This window comes from Dermacentor albipictus, chromosome 10 (assembly GCF_038994185.2).
Source record: "Dermacentor albipictus isolate Rhodes 1998 colony chromosome 10, USDA_Dalb.pri_finalv2, whole genome shotgun sequence".
Taxonomy (NCBI): Eukaryota; Metazoa; Arthropoda; class Arachnida; order Ixodida; family Ixodidae; genus Dermacentor; species Dermacentor albipictus.
In genome coordinates, this window is record NC_091830.1 from 12,956,476 (window position 1) to 12,976,350 (window position 19,875).

General features: G+C 47.2%; 1 protein-coding gene across 2 annotated transcripts in view; it reads right to left on the reverse strand.

Moving 5' to 3' along the window:
* Positions 1-19,875, reverse strand: part of LOC135915806 (uncharacterized) — a 90,917-nt gene that overhangs the window by 33,396 nt on the left and 37,646 nt on the right. The gene's annotated exons all lie outside the window — the stretch shown is intronic.

A 19,875-nucleotide genomic window follows, 5' to 3' on the forward strand; every position in this document is an offset into this window, starting at 1 on the left:
GAGAAGCTTCTATTGCATGTGAGACAAGTCTCATTAGCGCTGCAATTCTTTTTCGATGCTCGTCAAACCAAACCGCACTTCGTCGCTGCCCCGGCCGCGTTGAGAATACATTACATTTTGGGGTTTTACGTGCCAAAACCACTTTCTGATTATGAGGCACGCCGTAGTGGAGGACTCCGGGAATTTCGACCACCTGGGGTTCCTTAACGTGCACCTAAATCTAAGTACACGGGTGTTTTCGCACTTCGGCCCCATCGAAATGCGGCCGCCGTGGCCGGGATTCGATCCCGCGACCTCGTGCTCAGCAGCCCAACACCATAGCCACTGAGCAACCACGGCGGGTCGCGTTGAGAATGGAGAGTTTTAGATTAGGGGACGCAAGGGGTTTGCGTACGCAAGAACTGGAGGCCAGGGTACTGAGCATGTGCAGACACCTACGTCACTGCGCATGCGCAGTAGCGTCGCCCTAGTCCTTGCGTACGCCAACCCCTTGCGTCCTAACCTAAAGTTCTCCATTGTCGCATGCAGCTCGACATTCGTATAAGCAAGATCTGTGCAGCACAAGTGCGGGACATTGTTTACGCTTGCGGAGGGAATGTGAAGCTCGTTTCGGTGACGTAAAGCACGTGTTCTTGTTTTGTTTTCCATCTTGTGTGAAATTTATCGAACAGCTTTATACGCATGTAGATGGGTACCCCACGTTGAACGCAAGGTAGAGAAAACAATTCATTTATATATTTGCAAGAAAGAAAGGAAGAAATATTAAGAAAGAAAGGTAAATACGTAGATGGAACCACGAAACATACGGTAGAGAAAACAATTCATTTATATATATGTAAAAAAGCAAGAATGAAAGGAATATTAAGAAAAAAAGGTAAATACGCAGATCGACCCCACAGAACACAAGGTAGAGAAAACAATTAATTATGCTTGTAAACAAGAAAGAAAGAAGCAGGGCGCCAGACGAGCAAACTCCGCAGCGGCTGTCCGCTATATGAAAACACCTTATTGAACGCCAGGAAGATGCGAGTGTCCGTATATATAAGGCACACATGTTTCGACCATTTCAATTCCACGGATCAACAGAAAGGCATAATGCCACTGACCATGTGCCTTGTTTTTGCCAGTTTGCGCATGTTCGATCCACCGAGGATGTACACCGGGCAGGCCAGTCCTCGACTGTAGTGCATGCGTTGTATTTATTTATTTATTTATTTACCCACAGCGCCACAGTGGCATTACAGTGGGGGGGTTGTACAAACGAAAAAAAAAATATTACAATGGCAGTCACAATGACAATGCAAACACTTCAGTGTCAGTAATATCAACAAGAAATGAAGATAAAGCATTCCATTCTCGAACAGTCTGAGGAAAAAACGACATCTTGAACATATCGGTTCTTGACCTGAATTCACGCACTTTATGATTATGATCAACCCGCTCGGATCTGTAGTGTGGATGAAAAATGTACTTCTCCCTAGGAATAGCAATCTTACCGTAATATATGTTATGAAAAAATTTAACTTTTAAAAATAAAATTTCGTTTAACCTCGCACGCAGAGGGCGACATTTTCGTCGTGCGGATTTTTACACGATGAAAAAAAAAAGATCGCAAGAACTGCAATGTGAGCTAGCTTAAGCACGTATGCATGCTTGCTGATTCATTGATTAGTTAATTGATTGGTTAATTGATTGACAACTTTTGCAAGCCCTGTGCTATACAGAAACATTTAGTTTTTTATTAAAGTAGGAGACCAATTGCAATGCATGCTCACTGACCCGGAGAGGCAAAGTAGAAGGATGGGTCTGAAAATTAATCTGCAGAAAACTAAAGTAATGTTTAACAGTCTCGGAAGAGAACAGCAGTTTACGATAGATAGCGAGGCACTGGAAGTGGTAAGGGAATGCATCTACTTAGGGCAGGTAGTGACCACGGATCCGGATCATGAGACTGAAATAACCAGAAGAATAAGAATGGGCTGGGGCGCGCTTGGCAGGCATTGTCAAATCATGGAACAGCAGGTTGCCACTATCCCTCAAGAGAAAAGTGTATAACAGCTGTGTCTTACCAGTACTCACGTATGGGGCAGAAACCTGGAGGCTTACGAAAAGGGTTCTACTCAAATTGAGGACGACGCAACGAGCTATAAAAAGAAGAATCATAGGTGTAACGTTAAGGGATAAGAAAAGAGCTGATTGGGTGAGGGAACAAACGCGAGTTAATGACATCTTAGTTGAAATCAAGAAAAAGAAATGGGCATATGGGCAGGACATGTAATGAGGAGGGAAGATAACCGATGGTCATTAAGGGTTACGGACTGGATTCCAAGGGAAGGGAAGCGTAGCACGGGGCGGCAGAAAGTTAGGTGGGCGGATGAGATTAAGAAGTTTGCAGGGACGACATGGCCGCAATTAGTAGATGACTGGGGTTGTTGAAGAAGTATGGGAGAGGCCTTTGCCCTGCAGTGGGCGTAACAAGGCTGATGATGATGATATTTTATGGAATACTGGGAGTAAGCCTAATGGGCCTATATTTCTTTTTCAATTCTTTAACGTCTCCATTCTTGCGAATTAGTATAATGTTTGCATTCTTCCAGTTTTCTAGGACCCTTGAAGTCGATAGACACTTCGTATATAGAGCCGCCAGTCATACTGGCGGCTCTCTATATTGACGGCTCTCTTATATTGCATATGAAAGAGCCTCCGTTCTTGTAGTTCAACTATAGCATATAGCGAACAACGAACGTTCGGCATCCGCGAAATAACGAACCCTTTTCGTCGGCGCTCCACGACTTGACGTGGCGTCACGCCCCTTTCCGGTGCCGACTCGACCCAGTCGTCAAATCTATAGCTTTCTCGCAGGAAGCGATCGCTTGCCCACTCACCGCACCGCTTGGCTCCTCTCCCCTCAATCTTTCTCTCTCACCATTTCTCCCTCTCCCCTACTCTCACAGCGCTGTGGAGGCGCCCTCGCACGAGAGGCAGTAACGGCGCTGTACTTTCCTCCTCCCTTTCTTCCATTAAGATCACTCGCCCACTCACCGCGCCGCCTTCATGTACGTACCTCACCGCTTGGCTCCTCTCCCCTATCCCCTCAATCTTTCTCTCTTACCATTTCTCCCTCTCCCCCACCCTCACAGCGCCGTGGAGGTGCCTTCGCACGATAGGCAGTAACGGCGCTGTACTTTTCCCCTCCCCCTCTTCCATTAAGATCACTCGCCCACTCTCCGCTTTGTGTTGTCTCGAGCCTTTTTCTGCGAGCGCGCGCAGCATTCACACAGGACGGCCGGAACAAAAGAACAGAACAGGTCAAACCATGATTCCGTTTGAAAGTACATTTTCTTTGTTCGTGTTTTCTCCTTGTGCTTCGCGGTCGCACCAGCCAAACCGCAAACTTGAAAGCCGCCAGCGCAAAACCACTCTCTTTCTCCCCGGGTGACCTTGTCCTTACACTTCGCCTCGGTAAATCCGTGCAATGCAGGGAATGCTACGGGTCAGGCCAGTCAATTGGGAACGAGGATTGCGGCTCTCGGAAAAAGACTGCAAGCCTGCTCAATTAGTCAGTTTCTTCGTTGACTTCAATCTCACGCCTCCAGCAGCCGGAGTACAGCCCATCAAGGCCTCTGTTTGATTCGACAGAGCCGTTTTCGCATATGGATGCAAATGCGAAGCCTAGGAGTTAGTTGCACATACCCGCTCTCGGAGGTTGGTCAGAAACCGGGCAGTTTAAAAATAAAAAAAAGAAGAAATGCAAAAGAATTCAAACAAAATTTGAGAATAGGTTGATTGTAATCCGGATTAGATTGTGGACAGTGATTCTACGAACACGAAGGATTAAGTCAAAGCAAAAGTGCAACTAAACCAATTCCTTTCAGTGGAAAGGAAATGAAACCCGGGGGGGGGGGGTTGCAAATTTAGTGTAATTGTCATTGACACTACAAATAAATATGACGGATGATTGTACCTTCTGGTTGTTCTTACTATTACCATGTCCATTGCACAACAAACGCTTCTCTGAGTGAACAACACGCCATAGTAACAACCAGCGCATTCCACTCCGCACCCCGTTGGCTCACGTAGACTGAAGATAATCCACGGAACGAAGCTACACATTTAGTGGTTTCTCTTTTTATTTACACCTGGTTCATACCCTAGACCCATTAAACCTGCTTCGGGCAGCAAATCAGACACGCGTCTGGTGCAGATCCTTGTCTTTCCTTGACGTTCTCGCTCTCTCTTAATTCCCGTGTGATCTCCAATCGCCCTGTAAGCACACTCGCTCCATCGTATGCGGATTTCGTAATCTCTCACGCCATGTAATCCTCTTCCGTCTCCCCCTTCACTGTCTTTCCCTTCCCCTGTCGCCAACGTTCGGTTATTCCAGCAGACCACCAGTTGTTTGCTCCACGCGTTCCGTAACTTCCAACATGTAAAATCTCGTTATAACGAAGTTGAAGGGGGAACAAGAAGTATTTCGTTATATCCATTATTGAATTACTCCCTCTTAGCCTAAACTAGAACATCCGCCAATTGTGCACCGCTAACTAATCCTTCTGGAGGGGGGGGAGGGGCTTGTGCGGTCGCGTGACCACGTGACACCTTCCTTATGCCGCGCGCCTGTTGATGAAACCTCCTCTTTCTATCTGTCCGTCTTTATGTTCCCCTTTCCCCTGTGTAAGGTAGCCAACCGGACACCTTTCTGATTAACCTTATGCTCCCTTCACATTCTCCGTCTATCGAGCTCGCATTCTCCTGTGGCCTTTTCGTTTAGCCCGTTTAGAAACGAGAGAGAGAGAAAAAGGAAGGAAAGACAGGGAGGTTAGCCAGTGTAAATACCGGCTGGTTACCCTGTGCTGGGGAAAGGCGTAAAAAGAATAAAAGGAGAAGGGAGAGAGCAAAAAAAGAAAAGAACAAGAAAAATGCACACAGTAACGCGATGTTACGCGCAACAATAGTCAAAGGCGTTCGCACAATTCACATGTTCTTAAGAACTTCAGCAAAGGCCTTAAGGCCTTGAGTGCCGAAACCCGTCTGGACCAGTGTCCGAGAACTTTCTCTTCTGTGAAGGGGCGATTGTCCAGTTTTTCGAGCACGGTCACGAGCACTTTTCTTTGCACCTTGTAACGTGGACAGTCAATGTTTAGAAACAAAGGTTATTAGCTATAACTAGAGCACAGAGAAAGTATGATCGACGCCTTCCATCTCCTTGCTGGTCGACGCAAGACTTCTACTTTTGCAATAATGCACGCATTTATAGCGAGTTTCGAAAGGCGTTAATAGATGAGGCGGGGGGGGGGCGGAAACGGGGAGTGTAGGGGTTGAATTTGTCTGCTATTAGACAAGGCTTTTGGACTCGAAGGCTTTTCACAACAGCAACTTGCAACGTGGGTACCGCCCCCTGCCCCCTCCCCCTTTTTTGTTACCCCGCTGCTTGAATCACCCCGCATGTCAAGCTCCTTTGTGTGTCCGCGACGTCCTTCCACACAAGCCGCGTCCCTTTCTGGCGGCCTGAAAATAGCTCGGTTGCGAAGAGGGTTGAACACAATGCTTGCCGCGAGTGAAAGTAGCCCTGGCACCGAAGCAATACGCGACCAGAGGACGTTCATTCTCTGTCCATCATGGTAAATAATAATAATAATAATAATAATAATAATAATAATAATAATAATAATAATAATAATAATGCACGATAGTCTACACGAGACAAGAAAAGGTCAATAGAAAGACGACAGAATTTCCATAAACCAGAACCTGCGACGCGCTTGTAGGGCGGCAGCCATCTTTGGCTGGAGACCGCGCCGAAACTGGCGGAGCGAGCGGCCATGACAGCGCTCGCACTGTAAAGCAATTTACAGCATTAAACTTGAATAAAGGTGTGAATCGGCTTATAACTCACTCCTTTTACACCAAAGGGTGTAAGAGTGTGAGTTATAGACCAGATTTACGCCCTCATTCGCTTTTATGTGTGAAGGTTATTTCACAGTGCCGTGTTCTTATCGCACGCTTGCCGACCATTTTAGTTCGTCATGGCGTGCACGGCCTCTGTCGTCTGCTGCTCCTTCGGAAACCCGCAGCCCCCATGCGCGGGCCGACAGACGGCGACGGGCGTCGAAATTCGGTTGAAAAGTAAACACATCCGGCAATAGCGATTAGCAAGAGGCGATTGGAGGATTGGTGGAAGAAGAGTAGGGAAAGGACAAAGACGGAGACGTACAAAAGCACAGTTCGCAATAGGGGATCAGAAAGTGTGGGTGTGAGAGTTCATCGTGTTCTGTTTTTCTTATTGTTTAACCTAGGTAGAACGTTAGGAAGTATAATAGCACGAGCTTGGTGGCGCAACCCACCGCCTGGTTCCAAAGGGGACGCTCATAACATCCATCCATCCATCCATCGGCGCACCATGCAATCGCTCTGAATGCACGAGCGAGAGCAAAACGCACATTCTGGGGCCCGCGTCCACGAAAAGCTCCGACGCCAGAATTTTTCGCAAGAGAACATTCTAGCCAATCCTGAAGCTGGACATATTAGTGGCGAACGCGATCGGCCAACACATGCACACGCACACAAACACATGCACGCATGCACACCGAACATGCATGCAGACGCTGACATGTGTACGCGCAACACGCACATACGCGCACACACTAACACAAGCAAGCGCGAACAGCAGCACTCCGATTGCAAGCTTGAGCAGCGAACGTTTTCGGAGAAGAGGTTCCCGGTACCGAAAACGCGCCGAGCAGACGGCGTTTCGCAAGTGCCACCTGTGAATGGATGGATGGATGGATGGATGTTATGAGCGTTCCCTTTGGAAGGGGGCGGTGGGTTGCGCCACCAAGCTGTAAGCAAAGTTGAGCGGCGTACTCGGTGGCGCAACAGAATCGTCGCCGTCGTAGTGAACTGCAGCGCGTTGCGATGGCGTCGGGCGTTCTGTGGGACGTTACAGCGTGGACGACGCGCCGGACGTTACAGACACATTCCTGAACGATAAAAAAGTTTACTGAAACGGCAATATTTAGGCAACCGCGAGAGAGCGTGGCAGATTTGAGGGAGTGTGCGTAGCTAATTACGACGTTGTTCTTCTGTAGTGAGTTATCATTTAAACGTTTTCCGTAACTTTTAAAACATTTTAGTCCTTGAGATGGATCGTGCACAGAGACAAAAATTAAAGGCACGAAAAAGTGACACACGCACAACTAATTAACAAAGAATCACTAGTTAACTTCTTAATTACTTTACGGCATACATAGTAATTAACGAATTGTAGCCGGTGAGATTGCAAGGCGTATCCACTTGGAATTAATTTCCAAACCAGACCAGTTTGGAGATATGCGCCATCAAACTCGCGGTAAAAATTCACTGTTGTTCCCCTTGCTATTCTAATAAAGGGCTCTTTTTTTGCGTTGAAGCACAAAAGTAACTGGAAGCCCATGTATTTCGTCTCACACTTTGGGAAATCTTATTTTGAAACTGGCGTCACCCTGGAGATTCAAGTAGATTCGCCTTGCAAGATCACTGATTGCAATTCGTAAATTGCAATACGTGCCGTAAAGTAATGAATTAACATGTTAACTCGTGAATTTTTGTTGATTAGTTGAATATGTGTTTCACTTTCTCGTGTACGTAATATCCGCCTATTCGAGTATTCCAGCTGAAGGACAAGAATTATGCTATCTGCCACAGGCGATTTTTAAAAATTCCGGAAAACTTAAACATGATCAACACGTACAAAAGAAGCTTCCTGCCTGTGGGTATCCATGCCTTTTTTATCCAGACTTCTTTGATAATCTTGGTGTAAGTTACGTGAAACACGCTGCATGTACAGTGAACGAGATTAATGAACTATTAGTGAACGGTTATTCACGGCGAACTGTTACATCGCGCTTCGTGTTCATTGTACGTATACCGCTGTCTCAAAAACAGCGCCTCTGTACACCATCAGCTACCCGCGAAACGCGCCAGCAATGAAATCGAACGGGTGTCCTTCACATTACGTCACACGGGAAAGCAGCGATAAAGATGGAGAGAGAGAGAGAGAGCTGCCACGTCATCAGCGTGAGATGCCATAATTCAAGCCCGGAACGTCAAGGCCGCCAGAGGTTCCGGAGGTCGAATCGTAACTTAGGTGAGCGCCAAGGGAAGAACAAAAAGAGCACAAGGGGAAGGAATAGACACGTGACCGGCGCTCGCATTCGTCGCGCGTAAGGACACAGTTCGCCTCGCAAATTAGGCGTGCGGGACCTTTTGAGAGCGTCCACGGACAATGGCTCGTAGACTACATAGGAACGCCGGCGCCGTGTCAGTCTAGCCCCTGCCCCACCCCACCCCCCACCCTCCACTGAGTCACCGATCCCATATTCCACCGCGTGCAACCTACGGTGACACCCGGAGCTTCTATGTACTTACCCACTGGCATCATGCTATCATCATCATCATCATCATCATCATCATCATCATCATCAACAACAACAACAACAACAACATCACCATCAAACCATCATCATCACACCACTACCATCATCATCTACAGCCTATTTGTGTCCACTGCAGGACGAAGGCCTCTCCCAGCCAGCTGGCCAATGTATTGCTCTACTTGATTGCAAGCTGTGTCTGCAAATGTCCCATGTAATTACGTAATCCCACCTAATTATCTGCCGTCCTCGACTGCGCTTCTTTTCCCTTGGCACGCGTTATGTGTAACTGCAATGGTCGACCGGTTGTCCGCCCGACGCATTACGTGTACAGAACGACTCAATTTATTATTTTTAATATCAACCATAGAATCTCGTCTATCTCCCGTTTGCTCTTTCATCCACACTGGCGTCTTCCTGGAATCTAGCAGAAATAACGGCGACAGACTATTCGTGCTACGACAAGCAGCCACAAGATAAAGTACCAAACAGGACGAGCGCAGAGGAGAAGACAAGCGAATTAGTGCAAGAGATCAACTGTAAACGAAACAACTATTAATGCAGCAAGCTTAAAACAAAACAAAAAAGAACAAAGAAAGGAAATAGTTGTATTCCAAGAGTAATAAATACCGCAGTGCAAGCCAGCCTCATGGCCGTGTTTTCGCCGATGGTAATGATCACCTCTCTTGTCACTAGCAATCTTATTTATGGCAATCTATGTTGTTACGCAATCAACCTTATATATTAATCAGGCAATCTATCTTATATCTATTAATGGCAACCTATTTTATTAATGGCGATCGCCTGCAATAATTACAAGGTGCAGGCCGACGTTTTCTCATTTTTACTCGCCTCAATATAGCGAATGTTCCGAGAAAACTCTCGTTCAAACTCTGGCTAAAAGTCTGCAGGTTCAAGCCCCGGTTCAAACTCACGGGATTGCTCGTGAGTATCTTTCTGCGGGAAGGAGTTAAGCGGAAGCAATGGCTGGCGAGCCCCTTTCTAAATACATGGCAAAGGAGAAAATGTTTCGTTGGGCCTCTAGTGCAGCAATTTTAATGAAGTTCGGTGCGTTTGAGATAAAATATTAATATGTGTTACAGTATAGAAAGCGGATTTTTATTTAGAATTTTCGTTTACGAAAGCTGCTCAAAATCGCACAACTGCCAGAAAAATGATCTCTAGTACCTAGTCTTCAACTCTGTAACTGTAACAAATGCGGACGCCGCAATTCCGTGAGCTGCACATAGTGAGGTCATATAAAGCAGACAAAACTGACATACTAAACGTCGCTCTCAAATAGAACAATGATTTGTGCGTAATAAGACTTTTGCAAAGCACTCGCAAACACTGCAGCATTTCCTGTGTACTGCAAACCATTATAAAATTTGTCCGTTTTAATGCTCCAGTATATGTGAGGAAACGCTATATTTTTTTCGGTGCAGAGTTACGGATTTTTACTATTCAATCTCTAATTTTTTTTATCCATGCCAATTGCTTACGCTGACCGCCAATCGCTGCATTCTGAAACACTGGGTCCTACGATAATATATATATATATATATATATATATATATATATATATATATATATATATATATATATATATATATATATATATATAATGTATGTATGTATGTATGTATGTATGTATGTATGTATGTATGTATGTATGTATGTATGTATGTATGTATGTATTTATGTATGTATGTATGTATGTGAGAGAGTTCTGAAACTGGCCTGATTGAGGAGCTATGCCTGCTGACGCGTCGTGAAAAAGGCTAGACGGGCTGACTTATAGTGACACAAGTCGAAATCGGAGCGTATATGCTCCTGCGAGTCCTTGTACATTATATTGGACATTACTTTCAGTCTATACTGCGATTTGAATGCGAACTGAAAGTGACTTTTTTACCATCACGGAGACCTATAACGGCGGATTTGGAGTAAACTCGAAACACTGGACGACAGCTTTACGTTATCGCGAACATACATACGGAGACGCGAAAGCGCCGTTTAAACGCCGCACGCGTCCCGACCGGCTGACAGGAGAGCCTTCGCGCATCGTTTGCGCAACCATCTCAGCGACACGCCCCGTTTTCCTGATAGCCCGCGCCTGCCGCGGCTTTCAATGGCAATGTCAGGGCCGCGCGGCCATCCGTCACGAGACGCTCTAGCTCGTCTCGTGTCGACGTCTTCTGGATGTCTCCTAGACGTCTCTACAAAGGACGTCGTCTGCACCGCCAGCGGTAGCCCAGCTATATACTACCAAGGGCGCCACTCTCTATATCAGACCCCGCCCTGCCAATTGGCTCATCGCCAACGGGGCGCGCTGCGGGATTCATTAGACCAATCACGAACGTCGCACGACCGGGTCTCGGCTCCGTGAGCTGTACAGCGGCGTTGTCTCCTTGTCAACGTCGTCTGCACAAGCGACGGCGGCTCGAAATCATCTCGGCAATCAGCGAGTTAACTACGGGAGCTCTCTCTATAATGGACGCGCCCGAAGGTTATTCAAATTGGCAGCGTGCGTTTGTGGTTATAGTATGGTGGCTAGTTATAGTCTGCGCCGCGGAAGAGCGTCGTCACGCAACGCGAGCTCCGTGGACACCCGCGGGCACGCCTTATAGAGTAATGGCAATCGAGGAACGTCAACGTATAACAGCAGTACACGCGGATCGAGAAAGTTGTGCACGCGTTCTGCGAGTTCGCTTCCTTCGTGACCAAAGTCACTTTGCAGCTGCCAGAGGGCACTAGGATTGATTGAGTGAAAACATCTTTATTTGCAGAATATTCGTAGAACTCGTGGGTGGGTCCACTGGTTATTGCTGCTGCGCTGGCCTTCCCCACCAGCCAGTGCTGACGGTCAGGATCATCGTTGAGCAGGATAGCCTCCCACTGCTCTTCTGAGGGATTTGGAATGGGGTCAATTATGGGATTAAATTGGCATGCCCACACCATGTGGTAGAGGTTAGCTACCTCTCCACAGTGTGGGCATTGCGGGGAGTATAATGTAGGGTACCACTGGTGTAACTTAGCTGGCGTTGGGTATGTGTTGGTTTTTAGTCTCCTAAGGGTGTTCTTTTCTAACTTATTGAGGGATTTATGTCGTGTTGGGTACTCCTTCCTGGCTGTTTTGCGAAACTCTTGTTTATGGAATGTAATGCCCCCGGATGGCCCCGTTTAGGGAACGTCCACCTGCAAAGCGGATGGAAACGTTAACCGGTAAGCAGACAAGAAAATAAGGAAGAGGCGTTTGAGAATTGGTGGAAAAAAGCGGGGAAGAGATTGAAAGGAGCGAAGTCGTTACAGACATCTATAGCTATATGTTACTGAACATACAAAGATGGAGGTGCTATGAAGAGACAAAAAAAAAAGGAGAGAAAGTCAAAATACTAGGCTGCTATGCACATACATAACACTTGATCAGACCAAGCAGGTTATAGGTGACTATTTGTCGCCGCCGCCGTTCCGAAGAGGATGCCGACCAAAACCGCCATCATCATCACCCAAACGCCGCGGACTCCGGCCTTGATAGGAATGCGAAGGAATGTGAGGCAATAAAGAGGACAGATGTGCACGTTTCATCGTTTGTCCGTGTTGTTATGTACCGATCTTATAGGCAAGTTGCGGTGCAGCTCAGGAAAATTGGCGCTTCTCATTTTCGTCACAAACGTGCCGAGTAAGGCGATACAAGCGCACTGGGGCAGCATTTTGAGATCTAGGACACTCTTGCCTCGTGATAAACAATCGGAGATGTCACAGAGGATATTTATCGCGTCCCCTATCCATTTTTTTTCTTTTTACCACGCGCCACGCTGCGTGTCCTAGATTCGACGACTGCCATGTGTACATGCATGGCCACCGCTTTCGCTTCGCAGTGACCTTTAGCGCGTTGTCTGTCTCTCTGGGCATGCGACCGTCCGTACAGGTATTCCGAAATAAAATTTATATAAAACTGGAGTTTTATACACGTGCCAGAACCCCGATATCATTGCGAAGCACGCCGTATTGGGGTACTACTACTACAGATTCATTTTGACCACCACGGTTCTTTTTGTTTGTTTGTTTGTTTGTTTGTTTGTTTGTTTGTTTGTTTGTTTGTTTGTTTGTTCACTTGCACCTAAATCTAAGTATACGAGTGTTTCTGCATTTAGCCCGCACCGAAACGCTACGAAGTGTATAATAGCTGTGTCTTACCAGTACTCACCTACGGGGCAGAAACCTGGAGGCTTACGAAAAGGGTTCTACTCAAATTGAGGACGACGCAACGAGCTATGGAAAGAAGAATGATAGGTGTAACGTTAAGGGATAAGAAAAGAGCAGATTGGGTGAGGGAACAAACGCGAGTTAATGATATCTTAGTTGAAATCAAGAAAAAGAGATGGGCATGGGCAGGACATGTAATGAAGAGTGAAGATAACCGATGGTCATTAAGAGGAAGCTTTAGCTCGGGCCCAACTCCGACGCAGCCTATTCAAATACATGTAAAAACGCAAAAACGTTTTTATGAGATAACCCCTGGACCGATTTTGATGAAATTTGTTGCATTTGAAAGAGAAAGTTAAATTCTAGTGACTGTTGGAAGCGGAATTTCGATTTATGGCTTGAATTTTATTAAAACGATTTTCAAATATTTGACCGTTTGAAAAAAAATAGAAGCACGAAGTTTACAAATTCATAGCTCTGCATCAAGAACTGATATCGCGGTTCTGTAAACGGCATCCATTAGATCATTCAAAGCGGCCAAATGCAATATGTCATTTTACATCTTGCGTGAATTTGTTACGTTGGTTACAACGGTTTTGCAAAAGTTGTATTTCCCTATGATTAAATTTTTTTTTATATTCATGTGTACCATATCAATTTTGTCCGCTTTAGATGTACTATTAGATTCAATTCACCGAATTGTATTATCATTTTTTAGTGGTTGAGTTACAGAGTTGTAAACTTCATAGTTTCGTTTTTTGAAAATTTTCAATTTTTGCCAATTTTCAATAAAAAATTGACGACCCAACTAAAAAATTCGGAACCAACAGTCACCAGATTTTAAGTTTTTCTTTTAAATGCAGCAAACCCCGTCAAATTTGGTGCAGTGGTTGCTGAGAAAAACGAATTCTCCTTTTACATGTATTTAGATAGGAGCACCCGAGCTAAAGCTTCCTCTTAAGGGTTACGGACTGGATTCCAAGGGAAGGGAAGCGTAGCAGAGGGCGGCAGAAAGTTAGGTGGGCGGATGAGATTAAGAAGTTTGCAGGGACAACATGGGCACAATTAGTACATGACCGGGGCAGTTGGATGAGTATGGGAGAGGCCTTTGCCCTGCAGTGGGCGTAACCAGGCAGATGATGATGATGATGATGATGACAGTTAAGAAGAGCAACATGGGTTGGCAAGCAGTATGATAATAGTGTTCACCCTGTAAAAGCGCACTGCCATACTTATCTTAATTTGCCTGGAACGCAATCTCGCAGTTGGAAATCAAAAACGTTCATACGGTTATCACCAAGGCGAACGTTTTGTACTGTCTTGTTTTTCCTTTGGAAACCACGGGAGGGCGTTGTGTATAGCACATGCGTGTAGCAATGTCGTCGACATTCGTTTCGGCGAACAGCGGGGGATGTTGATGTCAATAACAAAAGCGCCCTCCCCGCTACCGCCGTTTCTCGTTTGCCGAGCAACACACACGATAGCTCCAAGTAACGGCAGGGACCCCGTTCAAATAAAACGGCCTTGACACGCACGGCCCACAGCGCCGATGTAGTACTACAACCCTCCCGCAGTCGCACATGTACACAAGGGCGGGTGTCGCTTTCCATCTATGTAATTCAAATTACGAGACGCGGCGTGAAGCGTGATGGATAGATAGCTCGTGCAGCGGGGGACCTCAGGTCGTGACGTCACCGGCGGAACCCACTGAGCAAACGGCGCAGTGCGCGTTGCAGACGATACACGCCATGCAGCAGACGACTCACGCGCGCGCTTTCGTCTGCTGCGACCAATCGACCGTTAAGTCGGCGTTCGTGCCGCAAAGCGAGCCGCAACTGGGTCAGCCAACGACGAAGCGCGTCGCACGTGGGCAAGGCGCAGTAGCGAATTGAGGGTCGCGATTCGGTTTAAGTTGCAGCGGCGGACGCTGGGGCGGAAGGCGACGGCCCCGCGGGCGTTTGCTTCCGTTGGTGACGGCCGCACGCCTGTGTGAACGCACTCTACGACTACCGCGCACCACCCCCGGGCGTGAGGCCGATGGCGGCGCGATGATGTTTTCCCTTGGCAAGCGAAAGCAGCGCTAGCCAATTCAAGCCATTGCCACCGGAGGACCGCACACGTCGAATGGGTCCGCTGCACGCCAAGGTCACAGCCACTACGCGCGCGTGCTTGGGCCCTTTGATTGTTTGGTTGTCGGGAGCGCGCCCATAACCAAACAAGCGTCGTTCGAATGCAAACGCGTTCGCTCAGCATGGCGCTGGGAAGTACTTGCTTTTGTACGCGCGACCTTTGTATTAGAGAGGCCTTTTCACGGCTGTCGTCTGTCCGGGGGCACGCGTGGCGTGTGTGGGAAGGCGGCGATTTCAAGGAGTGAGAGCCAGATGGTGCGTCCGAGCAGCAGACGGCTTATTAGTGATACCAGACGGCGCTTAAAACAACCAGGCCCAAGGAGTCCACATGGAGAACCATTGCAGACAATGTAATGTTGCAGACGTCCAATGTAATAGTGGCAGATGACGCACGTAACAGCTATATATACGCCTGAGAATGGTTCGTCGTTAACTGTTACCTCAGTTACTGCGGGTTGCAACGATAAGGGGCGTAGCCAAGCTAGGATTCATGAGGAGAAAAGCGATGAACAGAAAAAAAGCCGCAATTTTGCGTTGTTTCCGGTTCGCTGCTGCAGTACCGTTTAGTCGTGAGGTTATTTTTGCAAGCGATCGGCCTTCCGAATGGCACTGCGGGCTTCCTTGAGAACTGTGCCGCGTATTCACGAAATTATTGCTATGCCGAAAGACCGCACTTGTGGTCCGTTGTGCCAAGCATTTGCTATTTTGTAACTCTGCTAAAACTTTCATCATGGAGAGATGCCGTTTATTGTCCATACGTGATGAAAATCAGTAGCCACGGAAAGAGATCCCGAAGTCAAAGCCACTGTTGTGGGACCTCTCATATTACGTGTTTTAAGGAACTGAAGGTTGGGCATATGTATACAAAAACATTGTACTTGCTAATATTAATGTCGAAAATGACTCAACATGAACAAGTAATGAACATGGACACAGTAATGAACACAGCAACTCTATATTGACATGTCTACTTCTTTATCTTTATCGGGCGACCACGTTTCACCACCTAACAAATGTTATCGCACAGCGCAGGACGCTCCTGCATGTATAGGAAGTTTCTGGAATGTTATCGATGGTTCCATCCGCTGTCTGTGACCGAACCTTGTGTAATCTGATTGCATGTATGCGCGACGCGAATAATGTAGAACTCTGTTGAAGACACGCAGGTCCCAGCGATTACTCTGGAACATTCGACGACTGATGTATAAAAGCTGACGCGCTTGACCCGCTGATCAGATTTTCGACAATCGCCGACTGTGTTCGCCGCTTTCGTTGAGCACTGAGTGTAGCCTGTTTTCCTGGGCACAGGTTCGCCCAACCAAAGTTAGTTTTGTCTTTCACAGTATTGCTACTGTGTTCTTTAACGTCCCTACCACGTGACATCCGGGTCGCCCAATAAAAACACAGTACACATGTCATTACTCACTTTCGCAATACAACAAAAGTAATTTTCGATCGCCTCAAACATAAAAGAAATGAAAGGAAATAGAACAAATACAGCAATTTCTCGGGTAGATATATTAATTGAACAGTTTATTTACTTGAGCACGTAAATCGGCAGCAGGAGCTGGCGATAAGGAAGCAACCATTAGACGCTGAAGAAATAAAAGGTAGGAAAAAGGGGAAGGGATAGGCCAAGGCCAAGGATTCCTATGTTTTTTATAGCATGACTTGCACCATCACAACTGCATCGCGATTCTGAGGACCACTTACTCAAGCACATTTCTAAAGAAAGCGTTTTTTTTTTTCTTTCCCCGAGCCGAGCATTCTTCCTGTTACGTGGCGTGAGCGCTGCTTCCATCTCGTGCAAGGGGGCCCAAAGAAAAGTAAATGATGTGTCTTCATAGAGGCTGAGGTAAATGGCGGCAATTATACTTGGTCGTAAATGTCATGCGTCTGCAAATAATGTCCTGTCACGCAAGAGGGTACCTTCGCCGTTTCGCGTCGTATCGCCTCGTTTTGCGGAAACGTTGCTGGTGGCCACAGTACTTACTCACTCATCTCTTGAAAAACTGGTGTGGCGCTAACAAGGCGATGACACGTTTTAAAAAGGCACACGAACACACAGACGCGGCGCTGATTTGCGTTCACGTGTTGACACAGTGTGCGCGTGTGTTTCTTCCTCTCTTTCCTTCTTTCTTTCTGCCTGTTATATAACCTGTCTTAAACGTCTGTCTGTCTGTTCGTCTGTCTGTGACATAACCTGTCCTAAAGGTATATCTCTGTCCGTCTGTGTTGCACAGAGACGCGGCGCTGATTTGCGTCCACGTGTTGACACAGTGTGTGCGTGTTTCTTCCTCTCTTTCTGCCTGTGATATAACCTGTCTTAAACGTCCGTCCGTCCGTCCATATGTCTGTCCGTCTGTTCGTCCATCCGTCCGTCTGTCCGTCCGTCCGTCTGTCTGTCCGTCTGTTCGTCCGTCTGTCCGTCTGTTCGTCCGTCTGTTCGTCCGTCTGTCCATCTGTCCGTCCGTCTGTCCGTCTGTCCATCTGTCCGTCCGTCCGTCCGTCCGTTCGTCCGTGATATAACCTGTCTTAAAAGTCTCTCTGTCCATCTGTGTTGTTAGTCCGAAAGAAAATTGGTGATTAATAAAGATAAATTAACGGAATACAGAGTTAGTAATTAAACTAATAAATCAGTCACTTGTGCTCTCATCCACACGTCGATGGTACCGACTAGTTATCGTCAGACGCAACTCCACACATCTGCTCTACATAGTGTGTTCCCCGTGTTTTCTGCGGACTGCCGAAATGCATTCATAATACCCCTACCGGAACTCGCACAATACGTACGTCGTTAAAATGGGCCAATATTAAACCTCCCGCTAACTTACCGCCCAAACTTTATGATTTGTTCCTTAGGCTCAGAGACACCGGCCTTCAACATGTAAGGCTAAATTTCAGCCCTTCATGGACAAGTGTTATACATATTCAACAGATAATTTTTTTTTCTTGTCGTCTTTCGGATGCTCAGTACGAAGTTTCTGGCTAAATGTCGTCTGCCAACGCTGGATGATTGGCAGCAAGCATAATTGGTTAGATCAAGGTAGGAACAGAGGACGAAGAAGACGTACGGTGCGCGATCTCACTTTGCCTTTGGAAGCACACGGTCATAGGAGAAAGACCGACGTAATTATTACGACACGTGGTGCAGTAGCGCGACACAAGTTACAGGTCGAGGAAATGCAATGTACAATCGCACCTCACGAGAACTGTCCGTACGCAAGCTTCACCCGAAGCCACAAGGGGCTTGGGGCGAAGCTCCATAAGTTTCGGCGTTTCTCCCGGTGTTGCCCGCCGGAAAAACAAACCTATTCTTCGCTGCTGTAAAAGGTTCCCAAAAATATATAGATATGTTTTCTTTTCGTTCAGTATCCTTATTATCGGTGCAGTTGGCGCGTTCATTACGAATTTCTTTATTTATATCTCGTCATCATGAAGGGTTGGAGAGTCGCTTCGTTGTGGCTTGCTGCGAGAGAGGCTTTCCGTCTTCAAGGCCGAACCACCTTCTTCCCTTTCGCGGGGAGATTCATTTTCTTTCTTTCCTAGTTTGTTTTTCTTACTTTCTTTCTTTCTCGCTAGTTCGTCGATTCGTTCGTCCGTTTCTCTATTTTCGGGGCGCGTGCCATAGCGCCGCCGGAGCCGTGTGTGTGTAGAAACAGGTGCGTTGAGGTTGCTTTTTTTTTTTTTGCGTGCTACTATACGCCGCTGTCTCGTCCTGGGGTGCGCCGAGGTCGTGGGTTCAATTCTTCGCCCCGGCGTGCACATTCGGAGGGACGCGGTGTTTTACGGCCGGAGATGGGCGCCGGTCGAATCTGGGTGTGCTCGTTCTATTCAGCCGTGAAATTATTATCGTTTGGATCCGTGTACGTTTTTCTTTTTCTTTCGGCCGTTTTCATTATAGGCTTTCCACATATACCAGCCGATACATATGTTTCTGTGGCAACGAAAGAAAAAAGCACCGGCTGGTGGAGGCCGGTGTTTCGGGATGCGCGTATCACTGCACCGCCCGTCAGAGCTTCACAAACAGACGCAGGTGTATATAGCCTATACGCACTTCTGAAAGGACTTCCTCAAACTACACAGGGTTTAAAACTGCACGCGACATTTGCATGGGTTCCAAGTCCATGCGGAATGGAAGGAGACGAAATGGCCAGGTGCTTCGGCAAAAGAACTTTCCCAAGCTACAGGATTAAAACAAACGTGTGACATTCCAGTGGGTTCTCACCCACCGCGCGCGGAATCAATGGAAATGAAATGGCCGATGCTTCGACGAATGCGCGGTTCACAAAAAAAAAAAAAAACTGGAAACCCACCTCGTCCCGAGGTGTCAGTCTGACACACGGTACATCGTTTACGAGTCTTCAAGCGAGAACGGCGTGCATCTGTGTCGAACTGGCCGGAGGATAGCGTAAAACGGACGGACGGAAAAAACTTTAATGGAAAAAGGACCTGCGAGGTTGCCAGCCCGGGCTCAGGCAACCCGGGCATTGTGTGCGGTGAGGCATAGTCTTTCCACCGCTGCCCGGGCCCGCTGGATAGACCATAATTGGTCGTGTAGTTCTGAGCTAGTCAGAGCGCTTAGCCATCGCTCCTCGAGAAGGTCCGGTTCTATCTTGTCCTCTACGTATACTGAACCGATCTGTGTGCACTTCCACAAGATGTGTGCCATGTCTGCGTGTTCGTGTTTGCAGAGCTTGCAGCTTGCGTCTGGATATTGTGTTGTTGTGTTGTGCGTAAAACAATGAATCTCACGTGCACTTAACCCACATCTTGAGTGCCGTGCATCAGCTTCGAGGACGCGTCGAATACGTCACGATGACGAGGACAAATATACCATGCACCGGGCACGTTACGCATAGACATGCGTCCGGGACAATGTCGGCCTTTGATTGTCTCACATCGGCCAATTTTTCACTTGCCGAAGTATTAGGCACGTGGCCATCAAAGGCACTACATCGCAAAGCCGCGGAATCGCTTCAACGCTTTTTCGGAGACGCTGGCCGCATTAGCGAACTGTACTGGACCTCACTGTGATGTCTTAGAGTATCATGCTTTCATCTGAAACTTGTGCACCCCTGACAGTCGCGGATTTTGTTCCGATGTGAAATTTTTCGACGGATACT